The 24780-nt window shown below is 41.7% G+C and overlaps 1 long non-coding RNA gene across 1 annotated transcript in view; it reads right to left on the bottom strand.

The window, feature by feature from the left end:
- Window positions 1-20221, bottom strand: part of LOC138247182 (uncharacterized) — a 41113-nt gene extending 20892 nt beyond the window's left edge. The window contains exon 1 of the long non-coding RNA XR_011194356.1: window positions 20100-20221. This is a non-coding gene — a long non-coding RNA (uncharacterized lncRNA). The remainder of the gene's footprint in view (window positions 1-20099) is intronic.
- Between the last annotated feature and the right edge of the window lie 4559 nt (window positions 20222-24780).

Genomic DNA, 24780 nt, shown 5'->3' with positions numbered 1-24780 from the left:
GTTTAAATTCCAAGTAAATATTGACTTAGTTCACTAAATAAACAGACAATAATGTTCCGTGTGTATGAAATACATATTTTCCAAACTGTCTCCGAGGCAACAGTTGTGTTGAAATCAGATGTTGCATGGAAACTCACCCTCAAGTAAGAGTGGTAACATTTACATTTCTGTGAGATAAACATTACAACAATACATAAGGCAGAGCGATGCTGCCTCTGTAGAGTTGTGAAGCATGTGAGTCCTGTGCAAGTGATGTCTGCAGTTTAATTTTTACTGGGCACCAAGTACCCCATTTAAGCTTTTGACTCTCTAAAGGTAGTGTTGCAGAGCAGTCCAAGGCCTACTCAGGGGAAGGGTGTGGACCGGTAATCACAATACACTGACATGAAACAACAGCACTCAGTAAATTAGTGTGCAATCAGTGTTTTTACTTTTTCAGAAAGGAAAAGTACTTTTATTACTCACACACTACTAAATACTACCAAGCACATTGCTAATATTGCATCAGGTAGATGGAAATAGATTTGGAGACACCCTCATACCATATTACGCTCCTAGTGGGTCCTGAACACAGATATTCACAATGCCCATATCTATTCAAGTTACAACATCACAAAATAAGGGGGTGTCATTTTAATGAGGGCAGGCCTACTGGTTTTGTCAGGGCATCACCGCTTTAATATAAATAAGGCATGCTTACTGGCTGCGTCTCAGTGCTGCCAAAATATATATATCAGGCAGGCCTACTGAGCCTGTCAGGGTGGCACCCCCTTAATAACTATAATTACATGCTGTGATTCACCAGTGTGCCACCAATCAAATGGATGTGGACAATAAGCATACTTAAAAATAATCATGATAACTACTGTAATATCAGCAATATTGTTAATAAAGCATTAATGTTTACAATATCACAGACAAATGAGCCAATGTCTTTCTTTAGACCACACAATATAGTCATGGAACCAAACACTATGGATCCCTGCAGTCTAGAGTCCAAGAACACAATGTTCTGCTCTAGGAATCATTATGTCATAGGCATTGTTGTAGTTTGACTCTTGCTCCAGGCAAGACTGCTGGTTCAAGGATGACAGTACTTATGTTTGTAGGTGACTATGCCAAACCTACAAAAAGTCACAACTGTCGTTCCAACCCTCCTGGCTCACAAGCAGTACCTCACCAAAAACCCAAACAGTAAAAGGTGATTTGTGGCAGCCTTTGCACATGGACTCAAGAGTGTGACATCTCAGGGAGTGTCGTGGTTAAACGGAGATTACCCTTTTCTCACATGAACAATAAATCTCAATCAAACACAGGCAAAGAAGAAGATGCAGTAAGGTTTCAATAGGTTTTATTTCACAAAACTTCAATCTACAATAAGTTGAATGTGCTGCAATGATTAGGATAATAATAAACAATGCAAGAAACAGAATTATTAACACGAGAGTCATGAATACAAAGTCCCCCACCATCTTGCAATAACATAAAATGACAGGAGATATGAAATATGTCCTAATACCCTAGCATGATGAACATAACCCCTAACCTAAAGAGAGCTAAGTTTGTTAAATTAATCTGCCAGTACCATGCCCATGAGAAAAGCCCCCTGACCCTTGTTAACTTGGAATGAGGTCTCTAGATCAGACTCCGTGGGGACATGAAGACTGGGTAAGCATCAAGGCGTTGTGTTGCATGGCTAGCGTCAATGGCATCTGGTAGGGATCCTTCTGACTATCTGTCTATGTAAGGTGCATTTATACAAATCTGATCAGACCCCTGACGTAGGTCTGTTTCCAAACAATAGATAACAAGACATGCTTGGGGGGCAAGTACATAAACAATTCGCTTGAAAGCACAAAGTGGGAAAGTACCTGTGATTACTTACAGTTTATCTATCTTTAGTGCTGATAGTGACACTTTAGCAGAGTGGCACTGATAGCATGAAACTAAAACATTGTCGTAATTAAAAACAAGGCAGCCATCTTGGAAAGATATAATTAAATAATTGCACTAAAACAGAGCAAGCTAAGTAGGGTAAAATTCACTGGAAGATGGGGGCACAAATCTGCAAGCCAGAAGGCTAAGCTAACTCCTGCTTCCTAATAAAACAAGATACGATTCACTACACATTCTTCTCTTGGGGACTTGTTCTTGAGGCTCAGGAGACAAAGGGCCCTCACAGGACATTATGAGTTGCTTTCTGTCAGAAAAGTAAATATTATCAGTTTTCCCTCTTCTTTCTGTAGCCTTGTTGCCTTGGATGACCCGGTCTCACTGAGGGCTTGCAAAATCTTGAATATTAGTTGGGGGCTGTGGGTTAACCCTATGGCCCATGCAACACTAGCCGGCTGCTTGCACATGTATGCACCTTTTGTGCCATGCACTGGAGCTGGCATCTCTCTAGGTGCTCTCACTGTAGTGGAAGGAAGCATCTCCTTCTCCAGATTCCCCTGCCCACAGCTGGAGCTGGCAGGGAGTGCTGAAGTTGGCTCGTCTGCCCTGTCCCAGACAAAAACAAAAGGATGGACAACAAGCCTGACTAGCTTTCTCCGCAGCTGGGAATGGGATCTCATCAGCTCCTGGTGAAATGGGTACTATCGGGTCAGCAAATAAGCATAGAGAGGGAGTCCTACTCTCCCCCCTCCGCAAAGGAAGTTGAATAAAATACTGATGTGCCAACCTTCAGGTCCTGGCCCACCCCATGATTTTCATTTAAAATCGCGGAAGGGCACTACACATCCATTCTTCCAGTTTTTTCTTTGTTTAAAGGACCAATCTTTGGGGATGTGCATCTTTAGCTTCGTTGGACCTGTTTTCTCCATCTTGGGGTAGTCTTTTTTATGTTGGCCAGTCCTAGTCACTAGAAACATTTTCAACAGGCATCTGTCCTCTAAAGTGGAGCATTTTAAAGGGAACTACATTTTCTGGCTCCCTGTACCACACTTCTCATCTGCCTGGGTCCTAGTGATCTTTTTCTGATGGTGGTGGCATCTTGGTAGCCCCTCTGGTACAAGCCAGAAGAACACCCTAATTGCCATACTCCTCAGTTTCCAGAGCTTCCTGGTTGTCTCGCAGTCCAATTCCTTAGTTTATCTTTGCAAGGGATCAGGTTTCTTTTCTTTCCAGCTGGGCATCATTTCCCCTGACGTATCATCCCAGCTCTCTTGCGCAGAGGATTTAAAGTGGGGGGGTCAGTTCTAGACTTCAGGTACCCCAGTCCGATCCTAGCTACACCTACTGATGAACTCCAATCAGGTTAAAAATGGACCTTGTTTGCTCTGCTTCAAGGAAGACCTTTCCGGTGTTTGGGCTGGACTGTTTCAATTAGAGCAGATTTAAGAGTGATTTACAATGGCTTGGTCCAAACTGGGGTAGCCTGGTGAGCAAAAGAAAGGGTGTGGAATACCACCCAGAGTAATTGCTGGGGGTTAGATCTATTACAAGCATTCCTCCCATCACCTTTTGTGTGTTTGGCAATCCAAGGATGCCACATTATCTGACCACGTCTGTCCCAACCTTCCTATGCAGCATTCTAGGACAATCCAACATAGTCATACCAAGTCTCCTCTGAGGTGCTTCAGCTGCACCCTAGCTTACATCACTGCCTGACCCTTTCCCACCAAATCTTCGAAGGTGACCCCCCTACTGTGTTGGCTCCAGAGGACTGGCCCTCTCTTTGTGCTAGTGGGTATTAGATGTTACAGCCAAGGTGCAGTGTGACAAGCTAATTATCTGATGCAGATTTCCCCTGAGAGAGAGCGTAGTTTAAATATTACATATATTAGATATGAAATGCTTATATAAATATCTAACAACGCTGCATATAAAAACGATCATAAAATATTATTTGCTTAAATGTATTCTTAACATGATTATAAGTGTGGAGTTACTATTGTGCACATAAACTAATGTCGACTGTAAGAAATAATTGCTTGCATTATGATTAATTGAATATGTTAACACCTACGAAGATTGCATTTGTATTAAGACCCATAGGCCTTAAGTTAGCGTGAGTTGAAGTTTTAGCCGTATAGCTCTCATATTAAAGCATATTTTTCTGTTTTCCAGTGTGCTGACTCGTAAAAGGCCATGACCCAGCATGTGTTCTTTTCCTTTGTTCATGTTGCAAGATTTGCCCTGTTCCCATCCGCATGCTAGCTGCCTTACTATAAGTTTTATACGTTTTGCAACAAATGTAGAAATATCCAAGGACGTTTTACCATGGAAAAGAGAACTTTTGACCTGAAGAACGTGCCAAAGGATGAAGTAACCCCGGATGTACCACCTACGAAGACATCAATTATGAAGACCAATCAAAACGTTATAAATTATCGTGGGGTGACAATTTGGATTACCTAATGTATAATTTGATAGGCTCAAGATAGTGGGTATAGAGAATATCCAATAGAATTTTGGGGGAATGTATTGTGAAAAAGGGATAAAAACTCATGACACAGAACAGTTGAGAGAACTAGGTAGGGAATGATATTGATTGCATCCAGAAACTCTGTCACTCTGTTTGGTGATTTGAGACTTAGACAAAACCATCTTCATCCATAGACTGCCCCTTTACATTTCTCCTCCTTATGAGGGAAGTGTCCCCTGTCCCTTAGATGAAATAAACTGTTGGCGATCTAACTGATGTCCTGAAGACGAAGACTGATCCTGTATGCTGACTTATTCCGAGGAGGGTAATTATGACAATGCTATTGTAATTTGTCTGTTTGCTTTTCCTTTCTAGGTACGAACTGCTGTATTTTTGGATAGAGACCTTAGTTAGATGTTTTCCAAATTTATGTTCAAAATTATTTTGCATGAAGTCCAACATGCTGATGCTAATTAGTGGTTAGGCTAGGTGATCACTTTGACTGACGCAAATAGACGTGACTGACATTGTGTTATGCTGAACTGAGACGTATATGATATTCTATGCACTCTGATCTATACATATCTTATGTTGGTGCTCTTATGTTTGTGATCTTTGCATTATTGAAGTCTTATCATAGCTATTGTGTTATGGCTTTGCTTTTATGCTGCTTGGATTTGAGATTGACACTTCTATTATTAGATTGTAATCAATAGGGAATAAAATTCACAAAACTCCAATAAAGGTGTGGTTATTCATGGCTGAAGGGCCATGGTTGCGTCGACAGTTTAATTAAATGACTTCATCTAAAGTAAAGTATATTGTGGTGATATATGTTGATAATATCATTGACATATTGCTTGACATATTGATCAGTTATCTCGTTCTACGGTGTCTCACCACAGGGTCAAAAGATTAATCGGCCTAAAACGAGTCCTAATGTGTATAAAATTGACATAAAGGGACGCATTAACAGTTCTGGTAGCAGAGCGACGGTTTGGCCCTTGGGGGCCCTAGGACGGAGATTCATTGTTTAATTTGTTTTTCTGTGATAATGCAAATTAGAGAGATGATGGGTTTCTAAGTTTACCATGACTTTCCCGGGATCTCAGAGCCTGCCTGAATAAGTTGGGAAGGTTCTCGGCGCCATAGTGTATGTGGTTAGGGTCTTTGCGCTTGCTTAAGCTTATGCATTTTGCAGGTGATTGTGAAAATTTGTGTGTATTTAGGCCAAACTAAGTGTTGTTTAGTAGGAGTGGGCGTACTCCACAGTATGAGAGTAGGGAAGTCGGCGTACTTCATGTGAATGTAGCGCTTTGTGCTAAAAAATTATCCACGTGGTTGGCTGTTGTGTACGGACCTGTTGAGGTCTAAGACTCCGGAGTATGAAGTCAAATATGGTTTATGTTGTAATCTGTGCGGTTTAATAGGTCAATCGGGCGTGGTTGACAAGTCAAGTTTGAGTCATAATGTGTGTATGAAACCTTAGATGGAGATTTGGTGAGTTCTAAAGTGCACTAGGATAAGCCATTGACAAGTCGAGAGTAGAATTTGAGGGTCAAATTCTGCTTGCATATGCGGGAACTGATAAGGAGAGAGTAGCGGCCGAGGCTTCAAGTGAAATCTCTGTAAAGTTCTGAAGCGAATGCGTTACCCTTCCTGTAGTAAACCGGCAGATTTGTGTTGTCATTTAAAGTGCTCGCAATAATCGCATTAGTTTATGTGAGGTTGTATAGGTTCAGTGAAGAGCGGATGAGCCGAAGGACTTTGTCAGCTGCAGTGTGTATGGATGTGACGTCAGTGGTGCCGCGCTGAGATAGGTTGGTTGTCGAGAGGGGTCGCGCACGGATTGGCTGCCGTCCGTGAGCGGCAATAGATTGAGAAGGGTGGGTGGAGAGTGTCCTGGGAACTAAGTCACTTCTGATTAAATACAAAATAAGAGAATCACAAAAATGAATTTCGTTAAAGCATTTAAGAGCGCTCTGAAAGGAGATGTATATATTGTTGCAACCGATGGGGAGCCTACACCACCCGAGGGTACTCCAGCTTATATAGTCATGGAAGAAAAGGGTGTTGCACCTTGTTTATGGATGAAACAGTGGCGCAAGTTAACAGAAAAGGAGGGATGTTTAGCTTTTCCAGAATATGGGACGTTCAATACGAGGATTCTTGAAAACTTGAGGTGGATGTTAAGTACGCAGAAACCACCTCCGAGACCAGCTCAGTATGAGGCTTTGGCAATTTGGGATTTGATGGCTCTTAAACATAGACAAGAAAGGTTTCAGAGAAGACTGCGGAGGGCAGAAAAATCTTATGCAGAGGCTAGGTGGGATGATGAGAGCAAAATGTGGAGACTGGGAATTGTAGACGGATTGAAATTATTCCCAGCAATAACACAGGGAGAAGAGACACATGGAAAGAAAGCCTCTTGTAAAACCGAGAAAGATTCAGGCAAATCTAAAGAGAATAAAAGATCTTGGGAAGAGGAAGATGATTCAGACGATGAGGAATTTATTGACAGATTATTACATGATCGTCCACCACCATATGCGGTGAGCGACAATGCTCCAAGTACTAGCTTGGATCCTGGGAACCAGACGCAGGAAAAGGGAGTTACTGATATGGCACAGACTCGCGATACAGCTTCGATACAGAATGGTGTCAGTGTACCCACTGCACCAGACATACCGATACAGTTGCAACCTCCACCGCAGATACAGAGAATCTACCCTGACGTCCCAGTGCTTGAGACAACCACGAATTTGATAGTGCCACCAGACCCGATATACACGAAGCCAAAGCTAATACAGATTGAATCAACTCCAAAATTAATATCTCAACCATAATCACAGCTGATACCAGGGTACAACCCAGTAGCTGGTCCACCATTAGTGCAGGTTCCGGGTACATTGGAACAGACTTATGGAGTTGCTGCTCAAGAAGTCTGGGTTCGGGCCAGACCCCTGCTGCTATATCGTTACCCATTACTGTTGGTCCACCAGTGCCATTATATGCACAGGGTGAAACGGGAGTATGTGATCAGGGAGTGATGACACAGGAGGCGATAAGAGGAGGGTCCATGAGAACTCCACAGATAATGGCCCCTGGAGAACAAGTAATTGAAGAGCCTAGGCCGTTAATGGACCTTAGTCCAGTGGGAGCACCTCTTAAAGCAATGCGTCAAGCAGGTTTGGGAGTTCTAACCCCACAAACCATGAGTACGAATACCTCACATTCCCCAATGATGCATACAGGGAACATTTCACTGCAGGGTTTTTCAGTCCAACAGTTAAATGAATGGTTAGAAAAAACGTATACTTCACAGAAGACCGCAGTGGTTACAGTCGAACCAGAGAAAGAAAAACAAGATGAATACTTGAACTTCGTACGACTAGGGGTGTAAGCTGCCGAGTTGGTAGAAGGGACAGTAGGAGTAAATAGATTAGAGTCCTACACAGAGGCAGAATTGAGATATTTATGCCCCAAGATTACCAAAGAAGTAGGCAAAGTACATCAGAGATTAGCGAATTTAGCAGACAAATACAATATCGATATCGGAAACACTAAGCATTTGAAAAGAAGTGATAGATTAGATTTTGATTCAAAGGATTTCGAGCACATGAGATCTGCAGGTATGAAGGCACATTTGAGAGAACTGTTGCAAAGCGCACAAATTTGGGGTGCACTGGAAAAATGTGAAGGCAGATGGGCAAAGAAAAGAGATAAGGGAAAGGGTGACAGCCCAGGGTCTAATCAAGCCAAGACCTCACCTGATTTGGAATCAGTAAAAATATTACCTATGAGAGAGACAGCTGGTGGTTTTAGTTCATGTGCCTTGGACTAGAGGAGACATTCTATCCTTTACTAATGATTATCCCAGATTGATAGAGAAGCCGATCAAGTGGTATTAACAAACAGATAGGTTTGTGAAACTTGCAAAGTGTCTCTGGGAAGACTTGAACACCTTGTTTGAGATAATTGTTCCGCCTGATTTGTGGCTCGAGTGCAAGAGAGGCGTTGATTGGCCAACAAAAGAACCAGCAAGGGATAAGCTGAATGGAGCACCTTCTGAAGAGGTGATGAAGTATTATCATAAAGTGATTGAGTTTTTGAAACAAAAGGTTTCGCCGAAAGTGACTGACTGGCAGAAAATCGACCGGACCTCTCAAGAGGTTAAAGAGTCAATACATGCTTATTACGAGAGATTGTTAAAAGCATTTAAGCACTATAGTGGTACTGAGACTATTGAACCAAAGGACATGAACCACCTTGTGTTCAGATTCGTCGAAGGATTGAGACCAGAAGTTAGCCAAATGATTAAGAATCATTTGATTTGTTGGCAAGCTAAACCGATTGATGAAGTGTTGCAGTACGCAAAGTACTGTAGCGATGAGATTGAGTTGAAGCAGAAAAAGTTGAAGGAAAAGGTGATGGTGATGCAGATAAGGGCTGCACAGGCTGGAATACAGGGAAATGGAGTTCAACAGATGATACAGCAACAACCGCAGATGAATGGTGTGTTTCAGGCACAACCGAGAGGAAGAGGCAGAGGGTTTGTAAACCGTGGTTCAGACATAAGTACTGTTGTAATTCAAAATGACATTCAAGGGGTGAAAAAGATGTCACCATGTCACGCTTGCGGGGGCGTGGGGCACTGGAAACTGGAGTGCCCGAATATGGTGCAGTTCAGCAAAGCACTAATGTTGGGGCATTACAAAATTCACGAGGCCCAAACATAAGACATCAAAACCCAAATTTTCAGAATATCTTGGTACAAATGCAAGGGGTACATCCCATGCAACAGATGCAAATGCCACGTTTTCAGTCAATACAAATGCAACCAATGCAGCAGCAGATTCCTATGGTGCCTAGACAGCAAATGCAAATACCAATGGCTCCGATGGGACAGCAACAGGTGATGCTTCCTCAGCAGGTCACAGGCCAGGTAACAAGTCAAAACAATACTGTACAACAGTTCCCATTACGAGGTGAAAATTGCATGAATGAAGATTGGTCAGATGACAGCTCAGACAGTGAAGAGTGCAGGCTTGCAGCATCCTTAGAGGTAGATCAGAGAGGCCCATACATCAAGGGAAAGGTGATGGGGTATAAGGTTTCATTTCTGGTTGACACAGGAGCTACACGCTCTACAGTCAGAAGCGGAAGTTCCGAGATTGCCACTGTCAGGGCGTACCATACGAGTGGTTGGAGTAGCAAATCAGTATCTGACCAATCCGATTACAGATCCAGTACAGGTTGAGATTGGCAACTTCCAGGGACTACATAGGTTTGTAGTATGTGACTCAAGTCTGGTATCCCTACTGGGAAGAGACTTACTGTGCAAGACAAAATGCTCAATTACCTGTTCCAACTATGGAATTGAGGTACAGACAAATAGTGACGATGAAGGAGATGAAAGCCAAATTTTTGAGGAAGAAGCAGGAACAAATGAGGACTATCCTCTGATTACTTTATTCCCAATGCATACCTTGATCGACTTACCTGTCGAACTACAAGGGACAGTAACAGAAAAGGTGTGGGATTTAACTGGGAAAGAAGTAGGATTGATAAAAGGAGTAGAACCAGTTAAAGTTCAGATAAAACCAAATGCAGAGTTCCCACAAGTGCCACAATACCATATGACCCAAGATGTTCTTATCGAAGTGTCACAAATAAATGCAGACTTTCTCAGACAGGGAGTTCTAAAAGAGGTTTTGAGCAGTCCATGTAACTCTCCCATAATGAGGTTAAAGAAGCCTTGTGGAAAAGTTCGAATTGTGCAGGACCTGAGGAAAATAAATGAAATTGTGATAAAGTGTTGTCCTGTGGTGCCCAACCCGGCAGTAATCATGTTTCAGGTCCCCTGTGATGCTGAATGGTTTACCGTAGTAGACCTGTCACAAGCTTTCTTTTCAGTACCTCTTCATGAGGACAGTCAATTTTTGTTCAGTTTCAAATTCCTGGATAAGGTGTACAGTTGGTGCAGAATTCCTCAAGGGTTTTCTGAGTCACCATCCATCTTCAATCAAATATTGAAGAAGGATTTGGAGCCACTGGTGCTGCCTTTTAATTCAACTCTTGTGCAGTACATTGATGATTTGCTGATTGCGTCCAAAACAAGGGAGAGTTGCAAGTATGAAGCCATTGCATTACTGAATCATCTGGGAAAGAACGGACATAAGGTGTCACCCAGAAAGCTACAATACTGTCAGAAGGAGGTAAAATACTTAGGACATTTGATTGAGAAAGGTTCCAGGAGAATATCAAAAGAAAGAATAACAGCTGTCTTGCAAATGAATCCCCCAACAACAAAAATAGATGTCAGGATGTTTTTGGGAATGGTGGGCTATTGTCACCAGTGGATACCCAACTTCTCAATCATTTCAAAGCTATTAATAAAACTGACAGGAAAGGAAATCAAGGATGAGCCATATACTATAACCTTGTCAAAAGAAGAGCTCGAATCATTTATGGAATTGAGAGAATGCATGTGCAGGGCACCAGCACTAGGAATGCCAGACTAAGAGAAACCATTTCTGTTGTTTTGTCATGAATGTGATGCTTGTTCTTTGTCTGTCTTAACACAGGTCCACGGAGATGCAAATCGCCCTGTAGCATATTTTTCAGCTACCTTGGACCCTGTCGCAGCAGCCTTACTGAGTTCTTTGCGTGCAGTCGCAGCAGTTGGTCAGAGCCTTTTACAATGTGAAGGCATAGTCATGGGATACCCTCTAACAGTAATGGTTCCACATTCAGTTGAAATTCTGTTAACTCGAACTAAGACTCAGCACATGACAAATGCATGTCTTACTAGATATGAGACGATCATACTGGGGTCACCGAATATCACGCTCAGGAGATGCACTGTACTGAACCCGGCAACTTTGCTTCCAAATGAAAATACTGAAATCAAAGATGGGGAGGAATTTGAACATGATTGTCTTGAGGTGACTGAATTGTGCACCAAACCTCGTCCCGATATTCAGGACACTCAATTGAAAGAAAATGACTGCATCATGTTTGTTGATGGGTCCTGTCTTAGAGACTCTGCCGGAACACTGAGAGCTGGTTATGCGGTATGTATTATAACCAGTATCGTCGAAGCCTCCTGGCTAGAAAAAGTGTTTTCCGCACAAGTGGCAGAACTGATTGCCCTTACTAAAGCATGCACGCAGCTGTAAATTTAAAAGTCACTATTTATACTGACAGCAGATACGGATTCGGAATCGTACATGAATTTGGCCAACTTTGGTCACAGAGGGGTTTTATGACTTCATCTGCTTCTCCTGTGAAAAATGGTGAACAAATAAAGGATTTGTTGCATGCGATTCAGTTACCTCTTGAAATTGCCGTGGTGAAATGCAGTGCTCATATTAGATCACAAGACTTTGTGTCCATGGGAAACGGTTATGCAGATCAAGTCGCAAGATTCTGCGCATTGAACTGTATATTGTTCAAGGAGCAATGGGAATTGTTACCACAGACTGAGAATGACACATGTTTAAATCTAGCATTGCAGGTAGTTGACACATTGGACGAGCTAAAAACATTACAAAGCCGTGCAAGTAAGGAAGAAAAACGCTCTTGGCAAAGAATGCAATGTGTACAGAGAGCTGATGATTTATGGGTTTAAGAAGAAGGGAAATTAGTTTTGCCAAATAGTCTCCTATCACAATTTGCCAGGCTCTACCATGGGCAGGCTCACCTGGGAAGAGATGCCATGATCAGGTCATTTAAAATTGATTGGTTTAACCCAAAATTCAGACATGCCACAAAAAGTACTTGTCACAGATGCATCATCTGTCAACAGATGAATGCAGGAAAAGGAACCATGGTAACTTTGAGCCATATTGGAAGAGCTGGAGGTCCATTTAACAAAATGCAAATGGATTTCATTGAAATGCCTGTTTGTGGAGGACTGAAGTATGTGTTGGTGATTGTGTGTGTTTTCAGTCATTGGATTGAGGCATATCCCACACGTAGAAATGACAGTCTTACAGTAGCCAAACTACTACTTAGGGAACTGTTACCAAGGTTCGGGTTTCCGGTTTCTATAGCATCAGATAGGGGTAGACACTTTGACAATGAGGTGATTAAACTCCTGTGTGCTGCACTCAACATTGAACAAAAGCTGCATTGTAGCTATCGCCCCGAAGCATCAGGACTAGTAGAGCAAATGAACGGTACTTTGAAATCGAGAATGGCAAAAATGTGTGCAGCAACTAACATGAAATGGCCAGATGCCCTGCCTCTAGTGCTGATGTCAATGAGAAATACCCCAGACAAGAAAACAGGACTATCCCCCCATGAAATCCTCATGGGCAGAGCTATGAGACTACCAGCAGTACCTGCAAATGCACTTGTGAATATTACAGATGATATGGTGTTGGATTACTGCAAAGGTTTGGCTGATGTGATTCGCTCTTTCTCTCACCAGGTGGAAGCTAACACTTTGCCACCGATCGGAGATCCAGGCCACTCTCTTCAAGCCGGTGACTGGGTGGTTGTCAAGAAGCACATGAGAAAATCGTGTCTAGAACCACATTGGAAAGGGCCGTATCAAGTAATATTGACGACTACTACTGCTGTAAAGTGTGCTGGGGTTCCCAACTGGATACATGGCAGTCATACAAAAAGGGTAACATGTCCTGTCGAAGAGGAACTTGAAGTTTCCGGCACAACAACGTTAGAAAGAGAAGTCTCAGAGCCAGAGAACAGTCAAGAAGAAACTGAGACTACCGGAGAGCCCTCTGAGAACAGCCTTGTCCCTCAAACAGTTAATGAGTTCGAGAAAGGTGACAGAGTGCCTATCTCAGAAGAATCGACAGGAGAACTAAATCAAGGAGAGGTTCTCCCAGAAGCAGGCGGATACGGGTTAGAGTTCGAACCCGGCACAGAACCGGAAGAAGAAGAAGAAGGAGAAATTGGAGAGAGGAATCAGAACGTATCAGAACCTCCTGAACCCATTGCAGGTCCATCAAGAGAAAACACCATATCACAAGAGGAGGGTACCGTCCAGCGTCCTGAAAGGACACATCGAGAAAAGACACATAGAGGCGACAATTGGCCAGATGAGCCACTCTTCAAGATAAGAGATGTATCAAAAGACACAATAACTGAAGAGAACAATACATCTAGAGTGGATGATCTGAGTGAAGGAGAGCCACAGGGTGAGCAAAGGTTAAAGAGAAAAAGAATTGCAAACAGAAGATATACGGGTCCTGAATGGGCATATGCTACAACTTCTGAATGGCAACAAGAATTTATAGCATTCTGCTTTGATCGAGAGGTACCAGGCCAATACTACGGTACCTGAACGTATCTGAGGGAAGCTTGGTTAAGTTCAGAAAAGTTTGAAATTGAGAAAAAAAAAAAAAGACATTATAAACTACCGAAAGTGACACTAAAACTGGATTGACTTTAAACCTGATGACGACAAGCTGCTAACCTGATTTGACAAAAGAGGTCCTAGAGTGAGTGAAGATGCTGTAAATATATGCAGAAAGAAAAAAAAAAAAGAAAGAGAGAGTTTTATCCTCAAGTTGATTGTTGATCTGCTATTCTGATTCTATACAAACATGGCTTACAATAGAAATAGTAGCAAGGGAAGTAAGGTGTGTGATTGGTTAGGTCTTATAATAGGTGTTGTGTGTGCAGTAATAATTGTGGGAGTGATTGTAGGAATGCCCTGGATAGAGAAAGAGACTATTAACGCTACTTCAAAACCTGAAATTCCCACACTGACACCGTGGGAGAGATTTGAGCAAGATGCAAGACACATGCATGAGGGAACTAATGCAAAAGGGGAACTTTCTACTAATGTCTTCTATCGCTTACTAAACGAGTATGTGGAAACTATGGATGCGAAAGATTGTTATGTATGTACTAAAATTCCTTCATCTGTGCAGGAGGGAGTTACTTATCATAGCCTCCCTTTAACATATGGGATTAGTTGTAGCTTGCTATTATCAAGATTCTATAATCAAGAGCATGTGCAATATTTTTATTCAAATCTGGATGTTGTGTTTTATTTTGTGCCTGTGATTGAATTTTTGAATAAGTTAGCTAAGGAACATGATATAAAAATAGTTAGGGGATTATTTGAGCCGACGCTTACATTTGGAACTGCCTATGCACACCGCAAAAATTTGACTTGCTTATTATCGCCTGTAGAAAAAAGCTTCTTAGATCACACAGAATATAGACGCAAGGCATTAAAAGAAAGATTAGAAAAAGGATTAGAGAAACGCACATATGCAAATGATTATGCTTACACTGCAATTAGGACACAAGGCAAATTAGCTATAGATGCATTACATGTAGGTAGGCTTTGTATATACAGTATAGGCCAAAATCTGAACAAGATAATTTGTTTGTGGGAACGAGTGAATGCAGGCATGTGTTTTTGTTTCAGAGTAAATAGACCTTTATGCTAAATGGACAAGATCCAGCGATTCCTGGAATCTATTACATCTGTGGGCTAAATGCTTATTACCGTCTCCCTAAGGGATGGTATGGGACATGTTATTTGGGGATAGTATTCCCAAAGATTTACCAAATTGATGACCTAAAGCAAATACCTAAGACGTCTGAATTACAACATCCCAGACAGAAACGAGAATCAGTGGCGGCTGTCATTGGTGATATATTTGGAGCTATAATCCCATCAGTAGGGGTTATCTTGAATTCTATGAAGATTCAAAAGTTGTCTACTATAGTGGATAACATGTTGACACATTTTACAGGGGCTATACTCCTGATGGATACTGAACTTGCTGCAGAAAAAGCCATGACTCTTCAAAATCGGCTTGCTTTAGACATTCTTTTAGCTAGGAGTGGAGGGGTCTGCAAGATGCTCAATGAGCGTCATTGTTGTTCATTTATACCAGATAACAGTAAGAAGATTAGAAGTATGCTTACTAACCTTACTAGAGATAATACAGATTTGAAGGATTTGAAAGAACTCTGTGTTTGGGAGAAATTTGGAAAGGGAATTGCCAGAGTTGGGAGCTGGTTTACCAACATTTGGAACGGGGTACTTGCAAAAATATTAATGGGTCTATTAATTGTTCTGGTCTGTCTATTAGAATTATGGGGGGCATGCAAAATCAATGACAAAATAAAGAGAAATTGGACTAAAAGAACCAGGAGAAATGAAGAAAGTTAAAGAGAGAAAATGTTTAATGAAATTTGGGAAAGCTCACATAAAGGGCAAGATGTTGAAATGCGTATCATGCGCAAGGTGAAAAATTAAAAGTGAAAGGTCAAAGGGAAAGATTTGTGTGATGACGAGCGTCATCAGAGGAGGGACTGAGAGAGCGTAGTTTAAATATTTCATATATTAGATATGAAATGCTTATATAAATATCTAACAACGCTGCATATAAAAACGATCATAAAATATTATTTGCTTAAATGTATTCTTAACATGATTATAAGTGTGGAGTTACTATTGTGCACATAAACTAATGTCGACTGTAAGAAATAATTGCTTGCATTATGATTAATTGAATATGTTAACACCTACGAAGATTGCATTTGTATTAAGACCCATAGGCCTTAAGTTAGCGTGAGTTGAAGTTTTAGCCGTGTAGCTCTCATATTAAAGCATATTTTTCTGTTTTCCGGTGTGCTGACTCGTAAAAGGCCATGACCCAGTATCTGTTCTTTTCCTTTGTTCATGTTGCAAGATTTGCCCTGTTCCCATCCGCATGCTAGCTGCCTTAGTATAAGTTTTACACGTTTTGCAACAAGTGTAGAAATATCCAAGGACGTTTAACCATGGAAAAGAGAACTTTTGACCTGAAGAACGTGCCAAAGGATGAAGTAACCCCGGATGTACCACCTACGAAGACGTCAATTATGAAGACCAATCAAAACTTTATAAATTATCGTGGGGTGACAATTTGGATTACCTAATGTATAATTTGATTGGCTAAAGATAGTGGGGTATAGCGAATATCCAATAGAATTTTGGGGGAATGTATTGTGAAAAAGGGATAAAAACTCATGACACAGAACAGTCGGGAGAACTAGGTAGGGAATGATATTGATTGCATCCAGAAACTCTGTCACTCTGTTTGGTGATTTGAGACTTAGACAAAACCATCTTCATCCATAGACTGCCCCTTTATATTTCTCCTCCTTATGAGGGAAGTGTCCCCTGTCCCTTAGATGAAATAAACTGTTGGCGATCTAACTGATGTCCTGAAGACGAAGACTGATCCTGTATGCTGACTTATTCCGAGGAGGGTAATTATGACAATGCTATTGTAATTTGTCTGTTTGCTTTTCCTTTCTAGGTACCAACTGCAGTATTTTTGGATAGAGACCTTAGTTAGATGTTTTCCAAATTTATGTTCAAAATTATTTTGCATGAAGTCCAACATGCTGATGCTAATTAGTGGTTAGGCTAGGTGATCACTTTGACTGACGCAAATAGACGTGACTTACATTGTGTTATGCTGAACTGAGACGTATATGATATTCTATGCACTCTGATCTATACATATCTTATGTTGGTGCTCTTATGTTTGTGATGTTTGCATTATTGAAGTCTTATCATAGCTATTGTGTTATGACTTTGCTTTTATGCTGCTTGGATTTGAGATTGACACTTCTATTATTAGATTGCAATCAATAGGGAATAAAATTCACAAAACTCCAGTAAAGGTGTGGTTATTCATGGCTGAAAGGTCATGGTTGCGTCGACAGATAATTAAATGACTTCATCTAAAGTAAAGTATATTGTGGTGATATATGTTGATAATACCATTGACGCATTGCTTGACATATTGATCAGTTATCTCGTTCTACGGAGTCTCACCACAGGGTCAAAAGATTAATCGGCCTAAAACGAGTCCTAATGTGTATAAAATTGACATAAATGGATGTGTTAACACCCCCATGCTACTTTCCACTCACAGGAACCAGGTCAATCACGAATATTTCCTGCTTTTGTCCGTGTGGGAGGGCTTTGTTCCATCTGAGGGAAAGAATGACAATTAACTTGCCCCAGTTAGGGGTTAGGGTGCACAGGCCTGGACTGTGAATATGAGCTGAGCCAGAGGAATATGGCAAGTGGTGCGAAACTATTATTTAGGGCAGATTTAAACTAGATGGATTTTACAGTGATGGCATCACAAATTTTCCTGTGACCCATACAGAGTACTCATGTTATAAGGCCTATCCCAGGGAAGTACCACTACTTGCAGAGTTCCTTCTGCACCAGGCTACCTATGCACAATTACCGACTGTGCACAGTATTAGTCTCCATAGTGCATCCTGCACATGTGCACACGGATGTGTGTGTACAGTGTTCACAGGTAACCAGCCCAGTGTTTCACACACTAAAACGTCAACAAATGGTAGCCACAAGCATAAAGTCCTGGTGAACCCCTTATGCTACATGCTTCCATCTTATTATCAAATAAAAAGGTAGAATTCACGTAAGATTTGTTTAACGATATAAAAGACAACAAATGCAAATCATATAAAACCTTAAATTAAGAAGCACTTAGACTGTCAGAAATAAAAATATTTAGGATCCAAAAAGAGATATTCCGTATAATTTTGCTAAGAAAATTACAACATGGCAAATGATTTACCACAAAATATATCTACACTGTCTTACATTATTTAAGCAATTCGTATAACACTTCATATATTATACCGATAATTGCATGGAAATTCAACAATTGTAGACTATAGAAGACAAGATATTGACAGGTCACAATTTTGTGAACAAAATCCAGAGGGACAAATATCGAATGGGTAATTTCACAGATGGAGATTTACTATTATTAAGTCTGCATTTACGAACCTTGAATATAAACACACACACACAAACTAATATATTAAATCAGCAACAGAGTACAGAAAATAACAGGTTTAGACTTCCAAGTCTTGGTTCCTCCATACTCTTCTCACAATATTGCGCCCTTCAATAATCTGGCTTTGACCTTCCCAGCCTACACCAATTCAACATATTGAAAACCTCTTCCCTCGTGGTATGTGATAGTACCGGATCTCCTCTGTGGCAATATTGGACCATATTACAGATCAACTTCCTTGCATTCAAATGAACAACAGAAAGGATGACATATGAAAAGAAATTTCCCTGAAGAATACTTCTAGAATCCGGACATTTCTATTGGAGTATCAGGTTATTTTGAATTAATGCAATATAAAAATTGTATTTGAATAAGTCAATATACATGCTTATTTTAATACAAAAAATTGAAGTATTTCTAAGAGTGAGGAGCAACAATTCGAAATCAAAGCATAAATTGACCAGACTCTGAGTAAGTAGTCTAAGACATTGATGTATTACTGGGAACTCAGCTTACAAGAGCCCATATTGCCATGCAGAAGTTGAGCATAGTAAAATGTGTGGCGGGCGACTACTCTTTTCAAACAGTAGGAGGTCTTTCAGTCACAATTATAAATATTTGATTAACTGCTTACACTGGCAGGCACAGACGTGTAATTTTACAGATGAAAAATAAATCAAAAATCTGTACCAAAAATGTTTAATCTACCAAAAAAAAAATCTGTCACTTCGAAGAACCAATTTAGGAAGTCGAATATATGAAACCACATTGAGGAATTCTTCCGGCAGATTATGAAGGTACATTGCATTTATTTTGGATGTTAGAGATATGCCAGACAGCACAGGCGTGGACCCTGCACTGACTCAGGGCTCGACTGGCCTAGAGGGCAAGCAGACAGTGCCTGGCAGTCTGACAGGGCAGTGTGTGGGGTGATATATTGTGGCTGTTTGTGGGCTTCTTTTATGGTGAGTTAGGCCAGTTTTTATGTTGGTTTCTATGGTACAGAAACAAGCGTTGGATGCAGCACGCTCAAATCCATTCAGTTTTCCATACTTTGGAGATCAATTATAAACCGTGCCTCCACAAGTTCAAATCTCCCCCAATTTGCAACAGTAGCCCTGTTTTTAGCTAGACAATTCACTGATGGGAGCCACTTTTATTTTGGTGCCCAGACCCAGTACTAGTGGAAGTGGTTGAAGGTTGTAACAATACATATATTTATATATTTATATATATATATATATATATATATATATATATATTGATCCAAAAATAAAATACAAGAAGAAAAAACTATTTGCAGTCAGTAGTAATTCTGATAACCTGGCATGGAGCTGGCCCCTCTAAAGAAACATGGGGCCCCCATGCCACAGAGGCACATGGATGAGAGGAAGGTCCCTGCATGGTAGAACTAAGAACAACAAAAATCATTCAGTCACTGTACAAAACATTTTCTCAGTACCACACAGAGGTTTGAATACCAGAAGTCATGTAGTAAAAGAATAAGAGAGCTGCCAACCCCGCAGAGCTGGCAGGGGCACAAGTCACAGAAGCAGAGCAGTGGACATATTGCCACCGAAAATAAAAACCTTGCAGTTACACCAGGTACATGCGCTCATAGTCTGTGAGAATTCTCTCAGCTCAGTAAATAAAGCTTACCTTTCTCCTGTAAGGCAGTCTAGCCTGCATAGCTAACAGGACTACTAACCAGAATTGCAGGGTTTGAGAGACCCCTGGAGAACTGACGGTAACACAAGTCATGTAAGCACTGGAGGCCAGAGTCGATCCTTGGTCCACAGGGTTTAGGTACGACCTGTCACACCTCAGGATACAGCTGGTTCGATGGTACTGCCCTGCAGAGATGGCATGAATAGCTAAAAATGTGATAAAAGTGGGCATACCTTCATTTGCAGGCTTTTTCTGTCCTAGAAAGTGTAAAGTTGCATAGGTTTCCTTGTCCTCCATTGGTGAATCCAAAGCTAAGCTTTTGTTCAACTGGAACGTGATCTATCTCTGCCCACTCTGCGAGAAACCATCTGTTGTCAGAAGAACGATTATCTACGCACTCGAACCGGAAGTGGAACCTCAGTGTCCGCTGTGGTCAAGCTCTGCTGATCACGGGTGAGTCTCCAGCAGCTCTAGCTTTGCACACAACTGTCAGGTGTTGGGTATCTAAGCGGCCAAGCCACACTCAAGCCGTACACAAATATGTCACACAGTGTTTCCTTCAAGTGCTGGCATGATCCAAACAAAAGATCAAACTAAACAACTATAAGAAAAAGTGCCACCTATGTAGTGCAAGGGTGTGACGTCCCACCTGTCTAAAGTACTGCCAATTATCTGCATTATTGCACATTATCAAGCTCTTTAAAGGTGCTACCAACTTGTATGTCAGTGTTGCACATATAACCTAACTGCTTGAGAAAGTCGTGACTTGTTCTGAAGTGGGCGTAGACATGTGAGGCACTGCAGAACTAGTGATGTCAGCTTTTTACTGTACCCGCTGTATCTGTAGCCCAAGGTCTTCTCACATTCCTCCCATGAGAAGAGCTAGATAACTTTAGCAATCGTCTGCATTAAAGAAGAGATCAGGTTCTGCACAATAACAAGCCAACTCTGTCTCCCTTCCACACCGCAACCTACTCCCTGCTTCACTTGCATCTCATTGGTGTGCTCCTGGAAGACGAGTAACCTAAATGGCTTCCAGTAACACTGAGGACAGCTGAACACCATTCTTTATGCCTAAGCTTCTCCGTTTCCATTTGCTATGGTTTCAACGCTCAGCCATATAATAAATTAATAATAAGATAAATGAATCAAACTAAATGAAATTAATTAATTAAATGTATCGCTTGCTCACAAATTTATAACCATGGCTGATGGATTGCTGGTTTAATTTTCGAAAAGTACTGTCCCTCTAAAATACTTGGTAAATGAATAAGCCCAAAGTCCAAAATTCTTCTCAGGAGCCAGCAGCCAATGTTATTGAGGATCGGGGGGCCAAATTCCGCTTACTGTTCATTATATCTCCTACCGCTTGCTTCCACTACCAGACTCCACTACCTGCCCCTTTACCCCATTATTGCAGGCTCTTTTTGATCCCTGCTTACAATTTTGTCATCTTTTTCACTCTTTCTGTCCCTCTGTCTTTCCCCCTATTAACTTTTCCTTTCTCTTCCCCCGGGTCAAAGCCTGTTGATGAAAAGTAAGTAGGCGTCACCAAAAATTAGTGCCAGTGGGTCCCACCTTCAAACCTGGCTCAAGTTAAGCACTGCATTTAAATCAAATACATTCATAATTGTTTTAGTGCTGTATATTTGCTTAGCCTCTGAGCAGGTGACTCTTGCCAGATTGGGGTGCATATGTTTCTTTTGATGGTTAGTGTTTATTGCAACCTGGGTCAATGAAGAGAAACCTAGGCCACATACAGAGTGTGTCATGTGTAAAATCCATGGGGTTGAGTCACAAAAGCATGTATGTGTAGAGGAGGGAGTTCCTCAGTAGTACTCTTTTATGTGCCCTTCCATAGTTTTTTGAATTAGCCCAAAAAGAATCTGTTGGAAAATGGGTTGTTGGTAAGGGTAGGTAAGTACCTACACTTAGCAATAGGCCACTAACCTCAACTTAGGTCCAGTTAGGTCTCAATAGATTAAACCCAACTCAACTCTTGGAAGCTTGGCAACGAGCGACAAGGCTTAACTTAAGGGACAAAATGTAAAGCATTCAAATATCACAAAACAGTAAATAAGTGAAAGACAAAACACAACAAAAATCCAACACCAATTTATAGAAATAGATTATATTAAATTCAAATAAGGGGAACTTGGGAAATGATTTTTTGAAGAATTAATGTTTTCTAGAGCATAGAAGCAACAAGCGCACAAAGGTTTAAAACAAGGTCACACTGGAAAGGAACAAAGTCCAGAGTTCATGCCACCCATAAGGTAACACTGTCACACTTACTTTCAGAAGTGTTTCTTGATTCAGGAAAGTGGTCCACAACACCAGCCAAGGGTTCAGAGGCTCTGGCTTGCCTCTTGGGGTCTGGGACTACAACTCCCACAATGCACCTCCACAACTTATGGCGTTGCTCCAAATGTCTTCAAACTTCTGGATCTTCTTCCAGAGGTCCTTTTTGGGACCTTGAAGTGTCCACAACTTGATCCAAGGTTCCAGAAGCTCGGAGTTGCTACTTGGTAGTTGGGACTACAATTCTCAGAATGCACCTGGTCAGAATCCTCGAATGGCCACTGGAGGCTGGTCACCAGCAAAGAGTGAAAAATGGGTGCAACAAGTTAGGGGGCCTCGGCACTCAGCCCTGTTTTCACACAGAATCTAACTCCCTTTTAGTAAAAGTTCAAGGAGGGCAAAGTCCTTTCTAAAGGAGCCAAGGGAAGATCACTTTATATGGTCCAAATGTATTTTTGACTAGGCTGGTATATTTCTAAACAACAAATAACGAGTGCACCTTCCACACAGGAGGGTAAAGTGCAGAATCAAATGTTTAAAGATTATGGGGCACATTTTTTCCAAAGTGGCGCAGTGAGCCACACTGCATCACTTGGAAAGGGTGGGAATGTGCTGTATTCAAGGCAATATGGTGCATTTCTGTACTTTTCCCTGCACAAGGGGCACCTTCCTGCAAAAAAACAAGCTTGAGAGGCTTTTTTCTTCTTTCTATGGGTGCTGCATTCTGCAGCACACGAAGAAAGAGGAAAAAAACAAGGATAAAGAAATATATTTTTCCCTTGTTATGCCTCTACTGAGGAGGCGTATTTTTTGGTGCATTCCAGGTTTGCCTGCTGTTGTAAATCTGGGAACCATGGCTGTAGCATGGGAACACCCATGCAACAATCATGAAAACACCCCCCTGGTGCAAAGTAATGCAACACAGTGAGTTGTGCTGTGTTACATTACTAAAGAGGTATGAAGCCACACAGGGCCATGCAAGGTGGCTTCATAAATCTCACTTGTCATTTGTGTCCCTCTTGCATCAAGCAAAAGGGCTCATAAATATGTCCCTAAGTGAATTAGGAAGGCACAGAGGAGATTATCTATGCATAATCTCTTCTGTGTTCAGACACCTTTGAGTATAACACTTAAGGGAAAGCAACACATGGTTACCTACGATAACATGTATTGACCCAAGCATGTTTCGAACATATTGAGCAGGGGTGAGCTTGTCCTGTGTAGATCTCAAGACACAAGTAGGTAGAAATTCTGATTGTCCCACCATTCCAGATAGGTATCCATTAGTGAGGGGTGTTGGACCTGGCTTTTTGACAGGGACATCCCCAAACTTTTTGCCTCCTTCCTCCTATTTTTTCTGACCTTTGTTGTTGGCTTTTGACCTCTGGGCACTTTACCACTGCTAACCAGTGCTAAAGTGCATATGCTCTCTGTGTAAATTGTACTACTGATTGGTTTATCCATGATTGACTATTTAATTTACTTGTAAGTCCCTGGTAGAGTGCACTACATGTGCCTAGGGCAGGTAGATTAAATGCTACTAGTGGGCCTGCAGCACTGGTTGTGCCACCCACCTCAGTAGCCCCTTAACCTTGTCTCAGGCCTGCCATTGCAAGGCCTGTGTGTGCAGTTTCACTGCCACTTCGACTTGGCATTTAAAGGTACTTGCCAAGCCTAGAACTCCCCTTTTTCTATACATAAGTCACCCCTAATGTGTGCCCTAGGTAACCCCTAGAGCAGGGTGCTGTGTGGGTAAAAGGCAGGACATATACTTATGGGGTTATATGTCCTGGTAGTGTAAACTCCTAAATTCGTTTTTACACTACTGTGAGGCCTGCTCCCTTCATAGGCTAACATTGGGGCTGCTCTCATACATTGTTGAAGTGGCAGCTGCTGATCTGAAAGGAGCAGGAAGGTCATATTTAGTATGGCCAGAATGGTAATATAAAATCCTGCTGACTGGTGAAGTCGAATTTAATATTACTATTTTAGAAATGCCACTTTTAGAAAGTGAACATTTCTTTGCACTAAAACCTTGTTGTGCCCTTCAATCCACGTCTGGCTAGGTTTAGTTGACAGCTCCTTGTGCATTCACTCAGACACACCCCAAACACAGGGTACTCAGCCTCACTTGCATACATCTGCATTTTGAATGGGTCTTCCTGGGCTGGGAGGGTGGAGGGCCTGCCCTCACACAAAGGACTGCCACACCCCCTACTGGGACTCTGGCAGACAGGATTGAACTGAAAGGGGGCTTGGTGCATTTCTTAGACACTCTTTGAAGTCACCCCCACTTCAAAGGCACAACTTAGTATAAAACAGGGCCTCTGCCCTACCTCATGAGACACTTGCTGGAGAAGAAACCTGAACCATTAACTACATCCTGCCAAGAAGAACTGCCTGGCTGCTCAAAGGACTCACCTGTCTGCTTTTCTACAAAGGACTGCTGCCTTGCTGTTGGCCTGCTGCCTTGCTGAACTCTTGTCTGGCTGTAAAAGTGCTCTCCAAGGGCTTGGATAAAGCTTGCCTCCTGTTCCCTGAAGTCTCAGGACCAAAAAGACTTCTCTCTTCCTCTTGGACGCTCCGTGCGCCGAACTTTTCGACGCACAGCTT

This window comes from Pleurodeles waltl, chromosome 7, assembly GCF_031143425.1.
Source record: "Pleurodeles waltl isolate 20211129_DDA chromosome 7, aPleWal1.hap1.20221129, whole genome shotgun sequence".
Classification (NCBI taxonomy): Eukaryota; Metazoa; Chordata; class Amphibia; order Caudata; family Salamandridae; genus Pleurodeles; species Pleurodeles waltl.
Note: the sequence above shows the minus strand (reverse complement) of the source record. Positions and strands in the feature narration are given on the sequence as shown.